Source organism: Poecile atricapillus, chromosome 8 (assembly GCF_030490865.1).
Source record: "Poecile atricapillus isolate bPoeAtr1 chromosome 8, bPoeAtr1.hap1, whole genome shotgun sequence".
Lineage (NCBI taxonomy): Eukaryota > Metazoa > Chordata > Aves > Passeriformes > Paridae > Poecile > Poecile atricapillus.
Genome location: NC_081256.1, coordinates 4,694,764 through 4,719,951, shown reverse-complemented (window position 1 = coordinate 4,719,951; position 25,188 = coordinate 4,694,764). Strand labels below are relative to the sequence as shown.

Here is a 25,188-nt window from a genome sequence, read left to right as displayed (position 1 = left end):
ACCCATGCCAGAACTCTGTCTGGGAACACTGGGCTGTGCACAATTCAAGCTTTCCTGGTTTCTGTTTATCACTGAGAAATGGAGTGTTCCACAGCTGCAGGATCCAGAGAGGTTGTGGCTTCTGGTGACTGACATGGGACTCAACGAGACAAGTCTCTGCTTGGTTAATCTCAGGAAAACATTTATTCAACACAGGAACAAGCTCAGCTGAAATCCAGAGAGCCCCAAGCAGAGACAGGGTAGAGGTTTCATGGGACAGAACCAGGGTGGAGTTTAAGGTCAGGGTCTAATAGGAACTCAGCAAGGGAGAAACCCCAGGGGCACAAACCCCATCAGAACACCCTGGGCTGCCACCCCACGAGGCTCTGGGGTGGGGCAACTCTTCCCAGGCTCACAGGGCACATCCCCTGAGGCAGAGGATGGAATTCAGTCTTACCTGGCTTTAAAGCCACGAGTGTCACTTTGACAATGCTTATCTGAAACTAAATCTTTGCCTCTCTGGGCAGGGGGCACCTCAAAGAGCAACTGGTGTTGCAGTCTTCCAAAAGCAAGTGCAGAACTCCCTTGGAATAAATTGAATTTACTGGGTCATTGTGCTGAAGACACAGCTTGAGCTAAGGTAAAAGTTGCACCAAAATTAACTGTGCTGGTTATGAGAGACTAGGCCAGGTGAATAAAGCAGAAATGCTTTCACGTTGCTTTGCTAGAGACAACTTTGTTAGCTTGAGAAACGGATCCAGATTTTCAAACCAGTCCTGGTGCTGGATACTTGGCTGGTTTTGTTTCCCAGAACTTCAGGTTTGTGTTTAACAGGCTGCCTCTGGGAGTCATTTGGAGCATTTGTTCCAAAGCCTGTTTGTCTCTCCACTTTCTTCAGTGAATTTTGGTTTGTGCAGCTCAATTCAGACTGGTGGATTTTCTTATGCTGTTAGAACGTCTAAAAATTACTTTAGGCTCACTGACAATTGGCACAGCTGGAAACAGGCTCTTTGTGGATCTGAAAACCATAAATTAAGAACCATTGAACTAAACAGAGTTCAAATAATTCCTCAAGCAATAATGGATACTTTTACCTGCTTCTCCCTCTCCCAGCTCTGGTCAAATCCAGCTTTTCCTGTTTTACCTTAATGGGTAGAAGGTAGTTGAAGCAGTACACTGACAAATGGGGAAGCACAATTGCTTCAAGGAAGTTACCCTTTACATGAGCCACTTAAGGGGAAAAAATAAAATTGCTTCAAATAAAACTCCATGGTTTATTTCCTAATCTAGGAAAGGGTAGTAAAACAGTACTGAGTTGGAAATTTTTTAATTAAACCCATGCTTGATGACTTAAAGTTTGTTTATGATTTCTAGCAAAGATTAATGCACAATAGCAAGCCAAACAATTTATTATTTCAGAACTTGTTGTCATGTAATTTGTAGAGCTGAGTGAAAAAGTGATTATTACATTCAAAGGAATTTATTGTTCTGTAGCCTGGGGTTTTTCTTTAGGTTGCATTTGGCTGTTTTTTCATAAAGTAAAAGTAAATAAATTAAAGCAGCGAAGCAACTCTTGGAATTTCCCCGGAGGAGTGGGATACTCACACAGGCTTCAGACCAGGAGCTCTGAACTCTATTGATCAAGGCACAAGGCTTGGGTTTCCTCAAAGCTGTAATCACATATTGTTATAGATGTAGAATAGAAGTGGATAAATCATTTGTCTAATCCTTAAAACAGCTTGTTTATTAAGGGAGAGATTCAGGATATAAAACTCCATGAGAACATGTATCTTTATATAAAGTCTTGGACTTTTAAAACCTTATGGAGGAGGGTTTCTCAGCTACAAAAAACAGGAAACAAAAAACTGCAGAATCCTTCCTGCCAACTTCATTTTTTCTAATGAACTAGCTACAGCCACCTCATTAAGGAGACTGTTCTTGATCAAACTTTTCTGTCAGTTTTCTTAATCACCAAATTGAATTTCACCTCTTTCAGCTTAAGAACCATTATTCTTCACCTTAATGACAGGACTTGATTTAAACTATTCCTTTTCATTCACTGTGTTATTACAGTTAAGGATTAAATGTTAAAAAGAAGCCACCCCAAAGCCTCACTGTACTAAAATGGAAACCTCAGTTTCACTAAAATTAAATGACACAAGTTTTCAGGCTATGGCTGTATGAGGAACCTCTCAACTCATCTGAAAGCCATTTAGAGGTTTCTTCCAGTTTTCATTCCTGACCTCATATGCCATTAATTCAGGAGCCCCTCAGCTGTGGAGAGGGTGTGTGGGCTGGGATCTCACTCTGACCCCCAAAATAATTGCTTTGGCACAGCAGAAAGGGGTGGGGAGGAGTGGGAGCAGGATGAAGAACATCTTTGCTGCAGGAAGTGCTGAGATCCCTACAGGAATCACACGGGGTTTAGGCTGCCAGCAGGATTTTACCCTTAATGCTCCTACGTGATAATTTGGTTATAGGAAATCAGAACTGAATGCCAGTTGCACACAAGGTGTATTGTGTATGCTAAAAGAGACATCTGGAGACTGATTTTCACCCTTCTCATAAAGTCTTGGTTCAAGGCTGTCTGAATTTGGACGTCCATACAGAGAAGTTAGGCTGACATTGGCCGTGGGATCTTTTAGAGTTGGGGTATATTTATGTCACTCAAGTGAATTTTTTTCAGAAAAACCTGAAATTGCCCTGGCAGATTGAAGGGTAGAGGCCACGGTGAGCAAAGCAGCAGTTGCTGGGCTGAGTGCTGCTCTTTTGTCACAGACTGAACATGGAGAAAAGGCCGTGCTCCATCCCTGTGTGCTGGAATAGATCTGGGGCCTGGCTGGCCCATGGACAGCAGGGCAGCCCCAGCTGTGACAGCCTTTCAGTCACACAGGCAGCAGAGATGTTCCTCTGTGTGCAGTGACAGGGATCTCACCAAACAAGATGTGACCAGAGCCCAGAGAAGCCTTTTCAGCTACTTACATTCACCAAAAATGGGAATATCTGCTGCCATTCTGTGCCTGTACAGGTCCCAGAGCCGTGTTCCAAAACCCTGCACCGAGTGTTCCTACCTGCTGTGCTTTGAGGTCAGACATGCAGGGTGCCAGGTATTTTATTTAACCCCTTCTGTGCCGTTTTGGGCTGTGAGACACGGGGTGAGCACTGGGAGGCTGCACTGATGTAAGGTGCTTTGAGGTTCAGCTCCATAAGGCACAGGCTCCATGGCAACCCTGGCAGAGTGAAGGAAGGCACTGGGCAATCCAGCACCCCAACCATGTCCCAGGTTAAAGGGTGGCTCTGCTGGGAGCCCCTGGCTGCTGGAGCAGGGCAGAAGCCTTGGCAGAGCAGTGACAGTCCATGAGAGGCTGGAGGTGAGTGCAGCCAGAGCTGTTGCCCCAGTGCCACGCCTGGGAGAGCTCCAGATTTCCAGAGAACAGCCTCCAGCTGCTGTCTGCCATGCACCCCTTCTGGATTCCTTCTCCTGTCCTCCCTCAGAGGATTGTGTGGCAGAAGGGATTTATCCAGAGCCTTGGATGTCTCCTTGGCTCAAAGACCTTCCTCCCATTATTTCTGATGGCCTCATTCTGACCCAGTGCTGCTGCTTCTCTTTGTGCTCATCCTGCATCCCCTGGGATTAGGGCAGTCTCCTTGAAATTATTAGCTCTTGCTTCTACTTTGTCTCTCCAACTCTTTTTCACAAATCCAGTGGAGTAATGGGACCTTAGAGCTTTCTTTTGAAGTGTCTTCATCTTAAGATTTCAGAATTCATGGATTCCTCCCTCCTTTCTGTAGTACTAGAGGAAAGATTTTGACATGATGCTGTAGGTTCTCGAGCTCAAATAAGAGACATTGGTAAGGAGTAAGAAGTGAAGCCATAGGAGTGGAGCAGAACTGCATTTTGCATTCAAAAAAACATACTAGATGATGCATAAGAAACTAATAATAATGTTTCAAATTATTATTGTCCTTTGCAACCAGGAATCAGGGTTAGTGCTGCCATTTCGTTATAGCTCTTCTGGAAGGCGCCCAACATGCATTATCCAGCACTGTGACTGTGTCTGGTGTGCCTCTGGTTTATGTGGAAGTAATAGAACAGCTATAGACAGCTTTTTATATTTAGCAGCAGGTTTGTAAGGATGAGGAGAAATGCCTGCACACCTGTATTGTTCCCTTGGCACCTGAGCACTTAAATGTCTTTTTCTGTTTGACATCCTTTGTATTTTAATAACACACAGAGGCATCAGCAGAGATGGGGACTCTATTATGTGAGACACTGAGTGAACATGAGAATGGCAGCACCTGCCCCAAGTAACAGACTGTCTAAAATAGACAAAACAGGCACTAAAAGGTGTCTTATCTCCATTTATAGGTAAGGCCATGGGATAAATGAAGATTCTTGCAGTTACACACGGTCTATAACAGCCGTAGTCATTGAACCTCTAACTCTAGAGTTGCAGAGCTGTGTTTTTTAAAGAGAATAACTGCTGCTGTCTTGCAAGCAATTTATTAATAATCAAGATGTAAAATGAAATAATGCAGGTATTGAGACAGAAAGGTGATGTGTTCAGATATTACTTCATGGGGATGTTTCACAGGAGCAGACATTAAGAAGCAAGTAAAGATTTTTTCATTTTAAACACAGGGAAAAGTGCAACCCATAACTAAAATAGAAAGATACTTAATAGTCCTTCACCACTTCCATGCCTCTGGTGTTCCCTAGATTTACTGGAGGTATTTGGGTTTTAAACTACACAAAGGAAAAAATCTATATTGCCTCAACAGCCTATCCCAGAGACTCGTTCATTAGGGAAAAGACCCCAGTGCAGAGTTCACTGCTGAACTGCCTGGGTGCCAGCAGCAGCTTTCCCAGCTTTAAAAGAAATCCTCCAGTTTTTAAATGTATTTACATTTAGTTGCTTTACTTAAAATACAGGAGGAGAAAATACAGTTAGTCTCTCTAATTCATCTTAAAATTCAAAGTTTAAAACCCCACCATTTCTTCAGAAATTCGGAGATTATCAGATCCACTACCCACTATTTTTAAGTTAGATGTGCAGCCCTGACACTTGGTTTTCTGCAGTGGATGAGTAACTGCATGTGGCAGGTTTATGGAAAATGAATTCCTCACCTTCAGTGAGACCTGAGGAGAGCACTGGTGCCATCTGCACAGATCCCATTACAGCCAGTTTACGGACAGCTGCGATGTCGAGGCATCCCCTCTCCTCATTAATCCCCCATTCCACTACAATAAACTTCTGCAGAGATGGCAACACACTGCAGATGGAATTAATCCACCATGGCAGGAGCTAATTAAGAGAACAAATCTGAAGCAGTGCCTTATGGCTTTAATTCCCTTTTTATACCTGCGGGGCATGGACTGTTAAAAATGAAAAGAAGTTAAGCGTAAGCTGGCGCTGGCTTTAACCATGTCTGCAATCTCAAATACCATTGCTCCTGCTCGTTTCAGTAAAGCCTTGGATCAGACTTGAAAATAAAAAATTAATGAACTATGAGAAGAACAGAGGAAAGGAAGTTTTCATTAAGAATGCTCAGAAATCAACCTGAGCGCTCTCCTAAGAAAGCTGATACACTTAATCTCAGCATCAAAGCAGCGTTTTGTAAGATGGCAGATATTTCTAGGAAAGAGTATTCAGACAGATAGGAAAGGTCTTTCCAGGAGCAAGTACAAGCCATTTGAGACTGTATCTTTTAGAGCAAGAAATAGCCACCCACAGGGTGTTCTGTCAGGGTAAGGGCAACCAGCTGTGCTTGTGTCTTCCAAAGGGGAACTCTCTTCTCATAGATTTTGGAGCTTATGATCTTCATTAAAAAAATTAATGATCCTGAAGCCTTTCATTATCTACCAGTTCAACTCTCTGATGACCCCCCTACTAGCTAAAGCCAAAAATGGGGGATGGTGAAACCAAAAGCCTCTGTACATGATTTTGTGAGAGGAGAGAGGAGTGCCTGTATATAAACTACCAATAGCAGAGGAAATGAGTGAAATGTGCACAGGAGCATATGGGAAATGTTAGAGCTACTGGTGATCTGTGCAGTATTTATGTGTAAAACCTTGAAGTGTGTGTTCTGGAGCAGAGCTTTACAAAATGTGTTATTTCAAACTTAAGGAGCTCTATTTGTAGCCCACTGAAGCGTGTACTTGGCTTTTAGCATATGTTGAAGACCCTGTCAAAACCCTTTGGGCTAAATACACAGAAGATACAGGAGTGAGGATTAGTATTGTGTGACCTGTGTGAAGGACCTGTGCTATCATGGAGGAATTCCCAGTCCTGGCTTTACACTTGAGGCTCCCTAGGCAGTGAAGTTGCTGGTACCACAAAAACAAGGGAGGATTTGATAAAGGCAGTTGTAGAAAAAGTTGAGTAATTCACTTTTTTTTTTTCCGGGAACTGAGGCAGCTCCTCTGACAGAAAAAGACTCCTGTCTTTTCCTGGAATTAATTCCATATGCCCTTACTTGTCAAACTAGAATGGTGGAAAAAAATAGTTTAGAGCTTGCTTTCATTTGTGACTACTGGTAGCACTGCAATTCCCCCTCCATCCCAAATCCATGGTCTGAACACATCAGGTGAAACAAAAGTCAGCCTGTGAGGAATTGACTTGCAGCACCATCCAGACACCTGTCTGCACTGGGATGTTCAGGAAATAGAGATGTTGTTGGACCAGGTGTCAGCTACAACTCTGAGGCTGTTTTTTGAAGACTGTGGCTCTGTCCTGAACGTTTGGCAGTGTGTGAGACGTGGTTTCCTTTGTTCTTCTGCAGATGTGGGCAGTGGGAACCATTGCCAAGGCCCATGGAGGGGTGACAGTGCCAGTGTTGCCTTTTTCAACCTAGAAATTAAACTGAAGAGAAATTTTAGCATGGAAGATAATATAAAAGTGGATTTTTATTTGGAGGTCCCCAGGGACAGTTATGGAAGGACATCCACAAAAGTCCACCCACACAGGGTGAACTATAGGTTTTAGGAAATTAGCATAATTGATAAAAAGCACCAATTAGCACCAATTAGGAGGACAAGTGGTGATGCATTCTCCCCCCTCAGGTCAAGCCCCTACTCTGGAGCCACCCCCCTTGGTACTAGCTGTACTTTGTCCATGAAAATCTCCATCCTGAGGAGTTGTTCTCAGCCTTGCTTTGCAGGAAGAACCAAAATAGGATAGGGACCTTGTATTCCTGGGGCTTGGAGCTCTGAATTTGTTTTGTCTTCTTTCCAAGAGAAAGGGCATGGAAAAGTACTGGGGAAACTAGCTGGAATTAATAGGCTACAGAGCTCCAAATGTATATGCAGAGAATACAGAGAAAATAGAAAAGAAAAAAGGGGCAAGAACCAAGAGGGCATCGCTAGGAAGTGGGGTCAGAAACCCACTGCAGAAATCACACTTAGAAAGGGAATTGTGATCTCAAAAGTGAATGGCCAGGAGGGGAGTTGGGGCATTGGTGGGCTGAAGGGAGGAGGACAATTGCAGCATCAGAGGCCAGAGCACGGTGCCAAGGACCCCACCAGGGGCATCTGACACAGGTAAATGCAGAGCTGTGCTTCCCTTAGAGGCTCTGTGGGCTCTGGATACTTCTGGTTCCTTTTGCTTTCCTGCCTTTTGAAGTGGGAATTCTGTATCCCCTCCAAATTTAAGGTTACTCTTAAGCACAGACATTAATTGGATCGGGAGCAAGTCCTTTGCTGAGTTAGGGTCAGACATTCTTACATCCCACGTGCAGAGCATCTCATTAAAATAATGGGTCTGATTTCAAAAAAATAACAGCCTGGGAGCAGAACATCAAATGTGCTTTAGGTCAGGATATTTGTCACTTGCTGTGTGTCTGTTACTTGCCATGAATTAGAATGATGTATTCTTAAATCCAGCTGAAAGCTGGTTCTGGACAATTAAGATTGATTTTTGTGTATGGATTCTTGTACTCTAATAACTTACATAGGGACAGATATCTTAAATATAAGCCTCATTATTTTCTAAACTATGCAGATGTCATATCTTTTACTGCTAGATTATTAATGTCCAGTTGCCTATATATGATGAGACAGTCTGCATAAATTTTTTGAAAAAGTGCCTCTGAGCACTGACGCTACAAAAACATCAAAGTAACTACAAATCCTTCAGTCAGACAGGGCTCCTAGAGGTTTGGACCGTCTCAAAGAGACAAATTTAAGCTTGAACTTCAAGACTGAATTTTTAGAAGGATTGCTATGGGGAAGAGGGAAAAAAATAAGGAACAGAGATTTTGGCCTATGCTCTTTGGTTGTAGCTCAAGACTGTGAGTATTATTGATTGATTGGGGATTTCACCTTCAAATTGTGGAAAAAAGACTGAAGACTTCATTTTACTTGTGGCAGGCAAGCATCAAGCCCTCCTTCTGTAACAGTGTGCTCAGCCAAGCTGCCAGGCCAGGCACAGCTTCACTCCCTCCTTCACATCTGCGAGAAGAAAAGTCACAAAATCTGGGTTTAAAAAAGCCCCAGACACTGGGATGCTGATGGAAGTGCTGCTGAGAGGAAAGGACATTGCTGTCTGTGTTGCAGAAGTAGGTTCTGTTTTTAGAGTGACCCAAGTTCCACTCCAGCTACTTTCAGAGCAGTTGTGTCATTTGTAGGCAGGAGGGGCTGGACTCTGAACTCTTCTGAGCAGGCAGCTCCTGTGTTGAAGAGATATAAGTCTTGAAAGATATCTCTAGGCAGAAGATTCCCATATTTATTTGATCAGTAGGTGAAAAAGAATATCTTTAGGACATTTGGCAATTCATGCAAAGGCTTTCAACTTAATTTTTCCCTATTAATTTTTTTCCAGCTAGCTCAGATGGCAAGTTACTCTTTCATGTCTCCCAAGCTGGTACATCTTCAGATCAAATACTCATGAATGCCTAATTCAGTAAAACAACCCTAGCCTTCTACAGAAACCTGTGGTAAGGATCAGAATCCTTGTCTTAACCAGGTTTTATTTTTCAGAGTCTGATGTTTGTAAACCATTAGATACATAACTGTGGTTATTTCACTTGGTGTCCCTAGAAGTTTTGGTTTGGGATTTTGTGTGTTTGAAAGAAAACACTTTTTAGTAAGTGGGCAGAGCAAGAGTGGTTTATTTGTGGTTGTGCAGATGAATAGCAAACCTGTTTTAAAACAATCTACAGTAGCTTCAAGGGGAGGAGGGGAGGATGGAGAAGAAAATTTGGATTTATTTTTGCCCTCATGTGTTCTGCTGGGTCTGTTCCTCCACATCCATCAGATGTGACCATGCCCTGTAAAACTCAGGCAACTGCTTTGACTGTTCCCATCAGGCAGAGGGCTGATGCCTTTTTGGGGATACCTAAAAACAGAGGCCAGATAAAATTAAAGGAATAAAAAACCTTTCTATTTTTTGAAAGGCCTTCAGGTACATTTAGGGCAGACAAAGTCCCCCAGGGGCTGCACCCAAAAATGGACCATGGGTCACAGGTTTTCACACTTTTATCAGTTTGGTCCATTTGCACATTGGGGGTTCATCTTCCAATTCCAGCTCCAGCTAATGAACTCATTTACCCCAAGTTTGCTGCCCCAACTCACTTTTGTTTCCATCTCTCAGGCCTGAGGCAGTGAGGTGTCCTTGATTGCCAGGCCTGGAGAGGAATTGCTGTGTCTGAGCCAAATGGGAAAGCAGCAGCTCCCACTGTGTGTGGAGTTTGGAGTTACACACTAAAGAATTACAGGATTACAAATACATGACAAATATAAAAGTTAAAATCCTGAGGCATCATGGCAAAGGCAGGGGCAGGAGTCCCAGGGGGTGGTGGCCAGGTGGGACACGTCTGGTGCAGGATGGTGCAGCCTTGCTCCATCTGCCCAGCCTGGAGACTTGGTGTCCTGGGAAAATGCATTCATTCCTGACTCCAGCACACCTGGCTGCACCTCTGACAATCCAACAGATTTTACAATCTGAAGAGCCTTTGAAGTGACAATTATGAGTTAAACTATCCATCAAAAACCTCTAAAAGGCACCTAGGGAGGTTCATACTAGAACTGGGGGGAGGGGGACAGTTTCTAGTGAATTCTTTCTTTTGATATGTAAAGAATAAGGTTTAGGAATTTAAACACTTTAAAATAATGCCTTCAGTTGTGTGGGTGGAAGTAACAAATCTTTCAGCTCATAAAACTGATGCTTCGTATAATTTCCTGATGCTCACTCACCTTGGCTGTTAATGGAAACTTGCATTCCAGCACAAACCCTCATCATCCCTCTGAAAGCAGCAGGAAAGGTTTGTCCCCAGTGACAGCCCACGAATGCCCTGGACACACTGGATGTGCTCTCCCTTCTGTTCCATGAGCAAACACTGCTAACTGTGGTGGGCAGGAGCTACCCAGACAGGTTTCCATGGACCCCACCTTTCCATGGAAAGATGGGTGGTGCAGTGCTCTGGGATGAGCTGCTGGCCTGTGGGCACTGTGTGCTCCAAGCTGATGTCTTGTCACCCTGAAAACTCAGCTTCTGAGCTTGCTGACATGGTTTTTTAAAGACTTTCCCAGGACAGTAACTGTAAACATAGATATGTGTACATTCTTTCTGTTACATGTCTTGTGATGGGCATCTCTCATGGCCAGTGCAGTGAGAAAGTGTTATCCTGACCACCCAATCCCTGGCTGTGGTCAGGAGCCTATAAATCCTGGGGGGAAAAATAAACTCTCTCTTCTCTTCACCACACCTCGACCTGTGTCCGTGTGATCTGTTCATCTTCAGCAGTAACAATGTCTGGCCAGCATTTCTGCTATGAAAATCAACCCTCTGATTGTAGAGCTGATCCTACCCTGATCATCTTGCTTGTGGAAGAGCCTTGCAGCACCCAGGGTTAGCCATGGAAGTGGAATTGGCTGTAGCCTCTGAAGGGAGGGCACGAGCAGGGGAGAGCTGGGCTCGTGCTGAGAGATCAGGAAGCAGAAAAGTTCTGAGAGGTGCATAAATGATACCATGGGAGGACAGCAGTGTGTGCCAGGAGAAACACTGCCTTGTTTTGGCTCTTGGGAGATGATAATGAAAGAGCCTGGGAAGCCCTGAGGTTTATCTGTGCAGGTCAGGGTGCTGCTGTACCAGTTACCTCGTGCAGAGGTCAGGGATTCTATTGCAGCTGCAAAATCAGCTGGGAGGATACGTGAGTGTAAATGATATGTACTGTGCTTCAATCCAATGCACAGCTTGTGCACAACAGGCCAAAATGTAACTTTCTGCCATGGGTGCTCAACTGTACAATATTCATACTCTAAACTGCTGCCAGGAAGGGAACATTGCTCTTATTTTCTATTTCCTTTCTTGGAGGCAGTAAATTAAAAGGGAGATCAGAGTCACCGAATACCTAATTTGCAAGAGAGGGCTTTACTGCTTGTTCCCAGGATTTAAAATGTATTTTGCAAACTTTTATCTGTTTGGATTGAATTTAACTGATTGGAAGTGACATGGGCAGCCTCGCTCCCTGCCAGAGCGGTGCAGTAAAGCAGATGGCCAAGGCACTGCTCCATTATTAAACAGATCAGTTAGGAGCCTAGAAAGAAGCACACTTAGAGCCTTCATGTCTCACAAGGCCATATATTTTCTCTAAGATGAGGGAAAATTAATATGGTCTCTTTATTGGATGGAAAAGGTTTTTCAATTTAACCTTGAGCTATTTTCCTTTACAAAGAAATTGCATAAAAGCAACAATGAAAAATTTTAATCTCCTTATGGGATAATAGAAGAGAGATCATCTGGAGTTTATAAAGCATCATAGTTAATGGATTCATTTTAATAATGACAGGTTTATCCACCCACATTGGCAAATCTTCATATATTTTTTTATTTCTTTTTTTTTTTTTTGAGTGCATGCATCCAGATTACACATCTTAAAGCACAGAAGGAAGTGTCATACCAAGAGTAATACAAGCACTCTCCTGTCTCTTCTTTGGCAGCTGGGGAGCCCCAGCATCCATCATTTGGACACTTTCTCTGGCCATCTTTTCTCTAAATCTCAATGTCTATGCTGCAGCTGACTCACACTCGAACCTTTGGTGTAGCTTCTTTTCCCTGGAGCTCTGATCCTCATTGTGGCTCCTCCAGCTGAGCTCCCCCAGTGCTGTTTTCTGCAGCACTCACAGAGGTTCCTGCACACAGCTGTCCAAAGAGCTTCCTGCAGCTCCTTTTGCCACCTGCTTCAGCTGAGGAACCTCTCTGTGTGTCCTTCTGCTCCTCCCTTTTCTTCTTTTGTGGTTTGTTGGGGTTTTTTTCCTACCACCACCAGTTTGCCTTACCTTTAAAGGCTCTGCCCCATCTCTCCATATCCCATTTTCCCTTCTCTTCTGCTGCCAGGGCAGGGTCTCCCTTTCCAGTCCGGGATGCAGCTGTGCTCACTCATCCTCACACATCTGGAAGGACCCTCCCATAGGATGTGCCATTCTCCTCCCTGCCACCCCCTCTTTAAATCTTGCTTTGCCACACTGTAAATGCAATTTCTGGCTGTTGTTAACTCCACTGCTGTGTTCTCTCCTTGCTTCCCTGGCTGCCTTTCTGCCTCCCCCAATGTCCCATTGCTCTGTGAGCACATGGGGAAGAGCCTGTCCCTGCTCTCTGTGTGCAGCTCACAGCTCCAAACCTTCCAAGCCTACCACCACAACTCCTGGGCTCTACAGGAACACAAATCATCACCAGCAGATCTTTTCCCCACTGTCTGGAAATGCTTGTCAGCTTTGTGGCATTTCTTGTAGAAGCTTAGCAGGCCTGGTGCAGCAAATTGAAACTGGGGAAGAAAGCACAGCCCATTATCAATTCAGGAATAATTCAACACTGTCCTACACTGAGTGTTCATTTGTCTTCCAAATGCTGAATGCATTAAAATTCTGTAAGTAGGGCCTAACTTTGCCTCATCAGACACCTTTTATGCTGTGCAATTCCTCTGTCTCTGTTGGTGTCTCTGCAGTCCTGCTCCTCACTTTCTCTCATCAACAGGCATCCTAAGGTATTTGCTGGAGTAATTGGAAGTTGCCAGCTGTGAAGCAAGTTTGTGCTTCTGTCCAACCATTTGGTTGGGTCTAATGTGAAAAGGGGGGGAAAAAAATCCTCTTTCTCTTCTGGCTTTGCAAAGACTTTCTGAAGACTCAGGATCAATGAGTCTCCTTTGCTCAGAGGCAGCTGGGTGGGTAATGGGAGATTTCTGAAGAGTTCCCCAGTGCCTCCTTCAGGACATGAGGAATCCTTAATACTTCACAAGAGGATATGCCCTAAGCAAAAATCTCTGCAGAGGTAATGTGTACTGCAAGCGCTCACAGAAACCTCTCTTTCGTGCATTTAAATATTTTCCTCTTCTTAGCATTGCCATTAGTGGTGAAGTCAGAGCATTTCTGGGGAATTCCAGCAGAGCACACCACACAGATGGCCCGGTAGCCTTTCCCCATGGTCTGAGAGGGCAGAGGTGATGCACACTGCTCCAGCTCCACCTCTGCTCTTCCTAACCCTGCAGGTCTGGAGGAGGATGAAAGAGCAGCTGAGCTGCTGTGTTAAATTTCTGATCATGCTCCCAAGCTTCATGTCATGTAAATTTCTCAGGAGCAAGCACTCACTGTGGAAAAGCTGTAACCAGTAATTCCAGTGAAGTGAAATAAAGATTTTTGAGGTGAATCCTGTGCTGACAATAATGCTCTAAGCTTAAAGCCCAGGAGTGAAGAGTTTAAATTTGCTACTCTTATTTTCACTTTTCATTTGGCTCAGTATCTCCATTTCCCCTGCATTGTCTGAATCAAGGAATACTTAACAGCCTTGATTTTGTATCTTTCCAAAACTGCTTTGGAAATTTAATGTAGGAAAAGCAGGGGCATTCTTTGCAATACCAAATACTGATTAAATGTACTTGTGTATTTATTAACATTATCTGCATCCATCATTGTCAAGCTGTATCTTCCAAATCCGCTGAATAGGAGGGGGTAATCTTAACCCTGAACTTCCTTCTGGGAAGTCCAAAGCTAATTTTGAGAGGAATTTCCTCTCTTTTATGACAAACTTGCAAGATTTTAGAGTACATATGGCTGGGCTGTACATGGTTTTGTAACTGTTCCAGATCCCTCTGGATTTGCTATAGGCAGCACAGAAATTGCTTCTGTTGGATTCTGGATGGGAATATGGAAACTCAGAAGTATTTTCAGGGATCCTGTGGTGCCCAGTTCTTCACAGCAGCAGCTGCATTTTCTCAGGTCACATTCAGTGACTCCCCCAGGTTTGGCCACCGAGTGGCCCCCGTTGGCACGGACCAAACCTTCAGCAGAGACACAGCAAGGCCTCCTCCCTTCATGTGTGCTCCCCTTCCTCCAGGGCAAAAACATCTCACTCAAGACTCCCACATCACCAACACAAGGAGTTACAAGCCTCTTTCCCCTGGGATTATTTTATCAACCTCCTCTGGAGGGTTATCCATAAATGTCAGCTTTTATAATATAATATAAATATAATATTTTATAATATAATATTTTATAATATAATACAATATAATATAATACAATACAGTATAATACAATACAATACAACACAACACAACACAACACAACATAACATAACATAACATAATATAACATAACATAACATAATATAACATAACATAACATAATATAACATAACATAATACAATATAATACAATATAATACAATATAATACAATATAATACAATATAATACAATATAATATAGTATGATATATATAATATAATATAATATAATATAATATAATATAATATAATATAATATAATATAATATAATATAATATAATACAATACAATACAATACAATACAATACAATATAATACAATATAATACAATACTATGCAATACAATATAATACAATACAATGCAATACAATACAATACAATACAATATAATACAATATAATACAATACAATGCAATACAATATAATACAATACAATACAATATAATATAATACAATATAATATAATACAATACAATATAATACAGTACAATGCAATATAATATATTTATATATAATATAAATAAATATATGCCAAATTTTCTCATTACCAACAAATGCCAGGCTCCATTGGACTTCACCTGCTAAAGCATTCAGCCAAGAAATAAATTTTATTCTCTGGAGGTTGGGAAGACTCATCCCTACATCCACAATATTGCTTGTGCCCTGAAGCTCCCTGCAAATACTGACCCAAGGGGTTATTTTCTCTTTCCTCAAGGTGAGATATTAATGTGAAGGGTGTCATTCTGCCCTTTTAAGGGGCAGCACTACACTGCAAGGAGCCAAACCCCACTGCTGGGGCTCTTGGGGCTTTTGGGCTGGGTTAAAGAGGCTCCTCCACTCCATGTCCTGTTATTGAATGAACATTTGTGTGTTGACAACAGGAGACTGTGCTGGAGCTTACAGCCAAATCCTCCTGACCTCTCTGCTTTTCTCATCCCACAGCTTCACAGTTTCTGTGCCATCAGTCAGAGACAATCAACCCTGCTGTGATCATTCTGCAGCCCAATGAGCAGGATTTCATTCTCTGCTGAGAGCAAGGTGCTGAATTTGAATGCAGATTCTCCATGCCAGGCCAGGCAAGGCTCTGCTTTGGGAGCTCCTTGTATTTATTGCTTTGGGAAAAATGTCCAGCATGGGGATTGCTGTTGGATTTTCAGTGTTTCCATTTTGGTTCAGCTGGCAAGTTTGCTCATTTGTGTTTCTGTCTCCAAGCTGGTAATTTCTCCATGCTATTCTGTTTCTTCCTAATTCTCTGTCAGCTTTACTTCTTGTTCAGGGGAAAAGGGGGAAAATGCTCAAGATAAGTAAATAGCTGCTTGCTTTTTTTTTTTTTTTCACCCTCAAATTTATTCATTAGTCACTGAATAATTTACATGGATGATTCTTAGTTCACCAATTGTTTATGTGCAGTTAATTACCTGTGCTCAAATTGCAGATGTTTTGATTAGGGCCATGAAATGAATCACACTTGTGATCTTTCTTCTGGGGTAGTTTCTCTGATGTCACCAGCTCTCCCCATCTGTAGCAGCACTAGACCTGAATTATGCTCAGGATGGATTTTTCTGGGTTACAGAACTTAAGCAAAGCTTCCTAAAATCAATGCAATCTTTGTGTTCATGACTGTCAGCCTTGGGCTGCAAGTGCTTCTCTTCTACTTGGGAGAAAATAGGGAGAAAAGAGAAACCAGTTCCTGCACAGGGAATGACCTTTCACAGGTTCCTGATCAGTAACCCATGGATCCTGCTCCAACCTGGGTAGATCCTGGGCTGAAAATCATGGGATTAAACCTTTAATTATGTGTCACAGAGCCAGGCTCTGGATGTGAAACCTCACAGCTCTGAACTGGCTTTGCTCAGGGCTGTCAGTGTCATTATGGATGCACTTTTTTTAGATCGTGTTTTACAGTTCTTTAGTTTTTCCTCTCTGAAAACAAGCTTTCCTTGCCACCATTGATTTTTTGTAACAGCCTGTGGTTGATTTTAAAAGGGCTGCATCTCTGAGGACAGCTTCAGCTGCCATTCTCCTCACACCCTCTTGGGACACAGTCTGAGTCCATCATTGACATGGACAAACAGAATTCTTACTGCATTTATGAAGCTGAGAAAAAGGTAAAATCATCATTGCTAGTCTACAAACAAGAGTTAAATACCTATCATCAAATTTAAAGAGGATAAATATGGTATAAATTATTCTAATAGGTTTGCACAAAAAAAGAGCAATTAAACTAATGCAGTTTGACTTCTTTTCAATTAATAATGTACCAAATCATTTTTACATTGTTTGGAAAGACTATGTGCAGATAATATTGTCTTATGGCCTAATTTTTTTCATGCAATTAGTTACATACATTTGCTGACAGGCTAATTTATGAGCAATTGCTTTAAAAGCAGAACTATTTTGCATTTAATTACGTTGGGTTGTAATCCATCTGTTGACAAATTTGTGTGTTTTGCTATTTATTTGCTAATGTGTTCCACTACTCCAGCATGATCAGTCATACAAGTTGAATATTTTGTTGATTATATAAATACCATGGGGTAATTAAGGGCCAGATGTATGGCTGGTGGGAATGACTGGCTGTGGTATTTCTTTCCCCCCCCCCTCCCAGTTGAACTTTTTATTACTGCTCTGTGGAGGGTGAACAAAACTATGATTAAAGCTGGAATGCTGTGGCTGCTGTTTCTCAGCAGCTGGAGCAGGGGAAGGTGGGGAGAAGCAAATCTCCAGATGGGACCCTGCAGTGCTTTGTGCCCAGGCAGTTTGCTTGTGCAGGGTTTATCTCAAATTCCTCCTGGTCACCAGCAAACTGATACTGCTGTAGTGGGAATCCGTGGGCAACCTGGGAAATCAGGCCAAGGTTTGTGGATCTGCTGTTTTCCCTGCTGTGAGGAAGAGGAGGAGGAGAGGTGAGCTGGGTGGGAGGCTCCCTCAGGGGAGGTGCCCTGGGCTTGGAAAGCAGGAGCACTTCATTCCTGTCAGGTTTCTTGCTTTACTGACCCACTGAGCTGTGGGTGCAGGATGGAGAGTGGGAGCTGCTGGGAGAATGTTGTTTCTCTTGGCAGTGACTGCTTGGACTTGCTGAAGAGTGATGTCCTTTGGGTGTGAGAATTATGGGTTTTTTCTCATATCCTTGAGAGAAAAAAGAGGTATCGAGCTGAGGGGTTTTGAGACATGTGTGGTGCTTGTCTTTTGCATCATCCTTGGGGGTAGAGACAGGAAGGTTCAGAAAAATGGGGACCAAAGATGGGATGGGTGTGTGGTGGCCAGAGGCAGAGGAGCTCACTTGCTTCAGCTGCTTTAGGGGGCTGTTCTTTCAAGAGCAGTCGAGTTTCAGTTGCACCCACAAAAATGACAGCAGTGATGGAGAAATCTCAAAGTCTTGGAAAAGTCAGATATACCTGGATGCTGTCAAAGCACAGTGGGACAAGGGACAAAGTCTTCTTGCAGCCACAGGCAGGGGGTGCAGCTGGCATCCCCTCCTGGGCAGGGCACTGTCACCCTTTCCCATTTCACTGACACACCAGCTGCTGAGAAACACCTCTGGTTTCCGTGTTGGTGGTGGGCTGGACTGTCCAGGGAAGTGGAGGGCAGCAAAACCCAGCTCTTGGTGATCATTTCTGTATCTTTTCTCTAAAAAGTCTTTTTTCTGTTTCTTCGTTTCTGCTACATCTTTTCTGTATTTTTCTTTTTATTCTTGGATTTCTCAGCCTCCTTTGGACTGAATTCTTTTGGGATCCTCCCTCGTGGGGAGCCCTGCTTATCTCAGTTCTTAGGATTCGAAGAAAACTCCCGAGCTCGTTAGAATCTTGTTTCTCGTGTTTATTAACAGGTGATCACAAAACTGAACAGGTCTCTCCAGGCTGGCTACACAAGGTTAATCTTTGCAATCTGGTACATTTCTTTCTTCTGATGGTACAAACAAGGCCTTGTGGCACACTTTGTGTCTGAAGCACAAAATGGCCCCAAACTACGCAGTTCTTTTATCTTTATACCTATTTTTATCCAATTAACAATAGACACGTATATTATTTTTCTTAATGACCCAATGACCCATCACCTCTGTGATGCACTGCAGCATTCTCTATCCAATCACTTGTTATTGCCCAAAAACCTCCAGGAGAAGAACATGAAGAAGAAAGAAGAAAGGACAAGAGACAACACCCTAAATCCTCCATCTTGTCTCCTGTCCTCTAAACTACTTTTTCACCCAGTGATTTAAAAAAACTTTCTAATCTACACACTTACACTTTTAGCTTTTTTCATCTAACTTCAACATTTGTTTTCATGTATCACCATGAAAACATGCTCATGAATTTCACATTATATGAAATTCAGTGTTTTTCTGGATCTTATAACTAAGTATCAGAAACAAGGGCACACATTCTGTATTCCAGGCTCCAACAATTTCCACTGTTTAGTCCAGGACCCAAAATAACTCTAGAGACTGCCAAGCAAATCTTGGCACCTTCTGATGTATCAAAAGCAGAGGCTGAGCCATTGGAGCCCTCGGTGGTGGCAGGGGCAGTACAGATGTGCTCCAGCTGCTCATCTGCACTGCTCTGACAGAACAACAGGATCCTTTCCACAACAAGGGTCCCAACAAAAAGGTTTTCCAGCAGTAAAGGTTGTTTTACTTAGCTGAAGTAAGCTTTACTGCACTTAGCTGAGGTTCAGATACACATCAGTTTTCTCAGCCTCTGAGTGGGTTTGAACTGAGTCTTGCACTTACCCCATTTTTAGCTGAGCAGTCTCTGACTTTGGGTTAAAGACAAAGGTCAAATTAGAATTCTCTTTGTGTGCTCTGTAGGTTGGATTTCTGGTTAGTTTCTTTGTGGTTTTAAATAACTGAATTTCTATTTCTCCAGAGTATTAACAGCTGGCAGCTTTACAGATCATAAGAGTTCAGGCATCTATAAAAATATCAGTTCCTTCTGAAGTGCTTTAAAGCATAAATTATAGCTAGATAATATCCTCAGATGACAATATCAGACTGTGAAAAAGGATTTTATTTCCCCACCTCCTTCTGCATTTAATCTAGAAATTAAAGACAATAGGGACTGCAATTATCAAAGATGCCACATAATATTCCCTCTTGGGGGTTTCACCTAGAAGCTCTGGTCTCTGCCCAGTGTATGTTGGGAATCTCAGTTTGATGTTCAAATGCTTTTGTAGAGCTGTCTAAGAGTCCCCATAAAGCACGGTGAAAATGGAGCTTAAAGGAATGGGTGGACACTTTGTGAGAGTCAGACAAATAAATTACATGCTTTTTACTCTCCCAAGCACAGATGACTGGAATTGTAACTGACTGAATAATTTGCAGTGATTAATTTGAAGAGATTTTCAAGGTTTTCAGTGTTCTTTGAAATTCCATACATTTAACTATAAGTATAGTTTATTTAAACATATTCCACTGTAATTGTTTGGTCTTGAGACTGCTAGCAGGCAATTGTCATTTGAAATCCTCCATATATAGACAAATTCCATAAATTCTGTGATATTTTTGCCTTACATAATAGGAAGTTTCATGAAAACAGTTTTATTGCTTAAATTGCAAGTCACATGTTTGATGATAATGTTTGCCATTCTTGCCATATTGGCTAACCATATCAGACAGTCAGGGAGAGGAGATGGTATCACATAATCCATATAAATAGCAGGCTGAAATGTGGATTTTGCAATTGGATCTATTTATTATTGCTATTTTTATGGTAGTGGTTCCTTGTTAGTGTTGTGAACAGGGCAAATGACTGTGTGGGTGTTCCAGGCATCCTTGAAAGCTTCCCTGCACCTACCTCAAATCATGCTTTTTCTGCCCCTGCTTTCATAACTTTTCTTTAGGAACAATTTTCTCATTGCAGTTAACAAAGGTTTTGGGTATTGCTTTGTCCTGTAAGCTGAGATGATTACAGAGAAGAGCAAGATGAGGATTTAAGAGAACATGAACCCCACCCTGTGCTTCTGAGGAGGGCAGAGAAGTCACTGCTGAGCAGGAGCCATGGGGAAAAACAACAACCTGCTCATGTCCCTGTGCTCTCTGGGTTTGTGTGGGATCAAAAGCTAAACCAGTGTAGTGGGAAGGGCAGGGGGAAGGGGAAAGCAGCCCAGAGGGAGCAGCTCTGGGATTCAGAACCTCGGCCCCTGTCCATGCTCCTGCTGTGCCAGCTGGCCGTGTAGGACTTCTCAACAAAAGTATTTAACACAGTGCAAAATCATGTTGCACATTCAGTTTCAGAACTGAAGATAAGCAATTTTCTCCTGAGAACTCTGTGCTGGTTTCCCAGCTGAAGAGGTCCAGAGAGGGTTTGTGGAACTGGAAGTAGGGGAATTCTGAAGCGTGATGAGACTCATTTGAAACTTAATCACTGTTGGCCCTGATTTTACATTCAAAATCCAAATAGCTGCAAATACGAGTGTGGGAAACAGCAGTGATTCTATCCCACGTGTTTCATCATGAGATCCTAGTGCCCCCCAGAGTCTGACTAATAAAATCACCAAGATCCAACAAATGGGCTCTCTGCTGAAACACATGGAAATATTTCATGGCATGGAACTTGGGCTTCCCCAGTTGTCCTATCAGCTGTCCAAAGAAATCCAGGTCAAATGACCAAGGCATGGATATTGCAAATTCTTCCTAAGTTGGAAAAAGAATTGGCCAAATGAGGGCAGGAATTAATTAATGAGAAGCAACGGTGTGCATCTGCAGATTTGTGGGGTGAATGCATTGCAGGTGCCTTGTCATCTGCTACAGCAGCACAGGTTTTCCACCAGCTTTAGACATCTGACTGAATTCTGCTTGGTGAAGAAGATTGTGTCCCCTCTGGGGTCAGTGGAGGGACGAGCACTGCCTGGGAGTTGCTCAGGTCACAGAAGTTAGGTGACACAAATAACTTCTTAATTTATTTTTATGATTCTTCATTTGACTACTCTTGGGCACGTGCTGTGACTGCTGGTGGGTCCTGGCAGGGCCCTCCATGATCCCTGTGGGTCCCTTCCCACTCAGCTCCTTCTGTGATTGCCTCTTCACCTCCCTCAATCCTGAGGCTGCATTCCCATGCTCTTGCTTCTCCTGGGTTGCTCTGGTTCTCCCTGCCCAGCAGCTCTCCAAGCAGGGAGGGAGCCTGCTGCTGCTGCTGCTGCTGCTGCTGCTGCTCCTGCTGCTGCTGCTGCTGCTCCTGCTCCTGCTGCTGCTGCTCTGCTGCTGCTCTGCTGCTGCTGCTGCTGCTGCTGCTGCTGCTGCTGCTGCTCCTGCTGCTGCTGCTGCTGCTGCTGCTGCTGCTGCTGCTGCTGCTGCTGCTGCTGCTCCTGCTGCTGCTGCTGCTGCTGCTGCTCCTGCTGCTGCTGCTGCTGCTGCTCCTGCTGCCCCTGCTGCTGCTGCTGCTGCTGCTCCTGCTGCTGCTGCTGCTGCTGCTGCTGCTGCTGCTGCTGCTGCTGCTGCTCTGCTGCTGCTGCTGCTGCTGCTGCTCCTGCTGCTGCTGCTGCTGCTCCTGCTGCTGCTGCTGCTGCTGCTCCTGCTGCTGCTGCTGCTCTGCTGCTGTTGCTGCTCACGTTTGTTTATGAGCATGAAGATATTTCCTCTGCTGTGCCCTGCTTTCTCATTACACTTTATAGCAAACATTAATGTCTAGGAAAAAAACAGATTTTTATCTGCTCCCAAGATAGAACATAAAACAGACATCTAGGGCTCTGTAATGCCAAGAAGTTTTTAGGATGCTTTTCAGAATATGTACTTGACTTCAATCATTCCAAATCTGTTTTGTAATTACAAAGCCATTTTATGTTCCTTTGAAAATGATTCTAAAGCCATTTCATAACCACACTGAAAATATCCCGTGTACAGAATTTACACAAACTTTTATTTCAGTTCTGTCTCTTTTTTTTTCTTTTCTGCTCTAGAAAAAGGGGTCTTTGCAGAGCTCGAGGTGCTCACTATGATCTCTGTGAAAGGCTGCCCGTTCATCTGGGCAGTGTTAGTCCAGAAAAAAAGGAAAAGAAAACTCACACAAAGTAAAGTTTTAAAGCCAGATGGAGTCACTAACATTTACTTTAAGTGTGGCACAGGTCATGCTGCTTCACTGGGGATTCTTTAGCCAAGGTGAGCAGCAGAGGCTTGCCAGAGCCCAGAGCTGAGGGGTGGCTCAGGTTTCCTCAGCAGGGCAGGCTGGTTCATTGCTGGGTAGGAGAGAGGTCTGCTCTCTCTCACCAGCTAGTGATGGTAGTAAAGACAACTTTGAGAACCTCCACACAGCCCACCAGCTTCAGGGACATCAGCACATTTGCCTATTATTGTATTACTTCCTCCTTGATGAAGCTGTGAGGAACACAATCAGATTTATAAAACCATTCATTGTTGAGCTGTAACCCTGATACTGAATAGGTGTTCATAGACTACAAAATATCACTGACAGCACAGATCATCAGCTGATCTCAGACAAACCTCAGCTTTATTTAGAAGCAGCCATGTTAAAAATGGATTATTTTGGAATGTTTTGTTAAACAAAATCCTGAGCCATGTGCAGGGCCAGGAGCTGAATGATGTGCATGTAGAAAGCAGCCTGCTCACAGCCTGTATAATGCTAAGTAAGAAAAGCACAAAGCAGAGGGGAAGGTGAGAATCTCTTTCTGCAGTATGAGCCATGTTCACAGTGTGGGAGTGTATGCACTGAGTCAAAATAATATGCAATGAATTATCAACTGTTATTATGTAAAGTGGTTGGAAATAAAACTGACATTACATAAAAAGTGATGTGATACTGCTGTAGTACTCACTCTGAAAGCAGAAGGGATTTTAAACCAATGGGATCCGGTTCTGGTTTGGAATTGGTGGAATTTGTATCCCCCGAGCATCTTTTTTGGCCTACAAGGAAATGAGCAGGTTTTCCACTCCCTGTGTTTACAGGAAAAGCAGCTGCAGAGCTGTTCTCTCACCCCAGCCTCATCAATACTGCCTTTCATGTTATTAGTTCTCAAGATTGTTCTCACAGTGATTCAGCCTTTAAGATTATTGTGGTTATTGTGCTTTTCATAAGTGAATGGAAAAAACCCACCAAGGTTAGCTACATTTCTCCTTGGTGAGTTCCTTAGCAGAAGGAAGCATTCAGTGATTGCCCATCTGTGAATGTGGGCTGCCTGATCAATGCATTTCCAGGGCTTTGTTACCCTGCCGAGAATTTATTTGTAACAGATTTTGAGGCCAGACCACATCTTTTCCCTTCTGGCTAAGGAAAGTTAATTAGGCAAACAGGAGCACAGAGTCTTGCAGAGTTTCTGGGTTGTCACTGTGTGCAGGGAGGGAGGGACACGTTGCCCCCTGCTCCAACAGGAGGAACGAGGGAGGTGGCAGAGAGGAGCTGCCATCTGCTCCTGGGCCTTTTCCCAAGTTTGGGAGCTCTTTCTGTGCCAGGGGGCTCTAAGCCATTCACCCTCTGCACAAGCAGCATGCAAGGTGTCAAGGTGAATTATTGATGAATGATAAATGGATTCTTTTAATTTGTACAACAAAGCTATTCCCCTGGGTTTTTTGTTTCTTTCATACCAAAGGAAGGTATGATTTTGCTGATGATTTCTTCTACTGACATAACTAATTACTTAATCAAGGGCTTCTGCCTTCTGTTTAGAGATAGCTGAGATATTAAGAGATTGCATTAATGCTCTTAGAAACACAGCAAGACTTGAGAAATCTATAAAAATATATTTAGTGGCAAAAATTATTCCATGATAATTTGTCAATTACAGTGCTCTATCAGATAACAAATGCTCAAGATGAAATCTGTTCCAGCTGGGGAAGGATCCATTTTCTGTACTTTCAGACGTGTCTGGAAAGAAAATGCCTTTACTTCCATTTGGTTTGGTTTTTTTTTCCTCCCTCCATATTTGATGTGTTTGCAGGGTTTGGGTTACATTTAGCATCAAGGTGGTTTTGTGTAGGGGAAGCAGCTGGTTTTACCTGTATAGGCATAAATCAATGTTTTCTGGATCAGCAAAGGATGCCAAGGAAAATGCTTCAATACTGGAAAAGGGATGGAATAACTTGGGCTGCCTGGTCCACCCACCCCTGAGAGCAGGACTAAACCATGTTAAGAGAATAAACAACCATATTAGAATGCAATTTATAATTTCAGCAGCATTTCATTTCCATGTCACTTCTGTGTACTTTAATTTTATTTTTAATTGAGGAAAAATGCACGTGAAGACATTATAAATTTTTCCTGTGATTTAGATCCTGGAATTTTTTCACAGTTCTTACTGTTTTAGAAAGAAGAGCATCTGTCTTTGACAGAAGGGTATTTGTGTTCACAGCACACAGGCTTGATAGCATTTTACTCCTTCCTGCACCTTAGTACTGGATTCTTCATTTCTTGCATAACTGCACCCCTGGCAGCTGGACATCACTCACATCCACAGGAAGGAGAGTTCCACTCCTTCCCAGTAAATCTGTGCCTGCCAGGCTGTGAAAATGGGGTGGGACCACGGTGCTGTCCCCACAGACAAAGGTGGGACCTCCCTTTTGCAGGCATGGCAGAGACCTGGTGGAACAGGCCACCAAATCCCACCAGCACCTCTTATCAATGATGTCCTTCCTCTGCTGTATACAATTTTCATCTGCTGCATATAATTTGTGTACATATACAGGGTAATGTATTGATTGGCTTTCTTATAATTTCTGTCTTTTCGTCATTTCTTAGTAGTTAGCAGAACAAAGTCAAAGCTTTTT

The 25,188-nt window shown here is 43.1% G+C and overlaps 1 long non-coding RNA gene across 2 annotated transcripts in view; it reads left to right on the top strand.

The window, feature by feature from the left end:
- LOC131581830 (uncharacterized) overlaps window positions 1-25,188 on the top strand; it is a 43,023-nt gene that overhangs the window by 6,547 nt on the left and 11,288 nt on the right. The window lies entirely within an intron of this gene.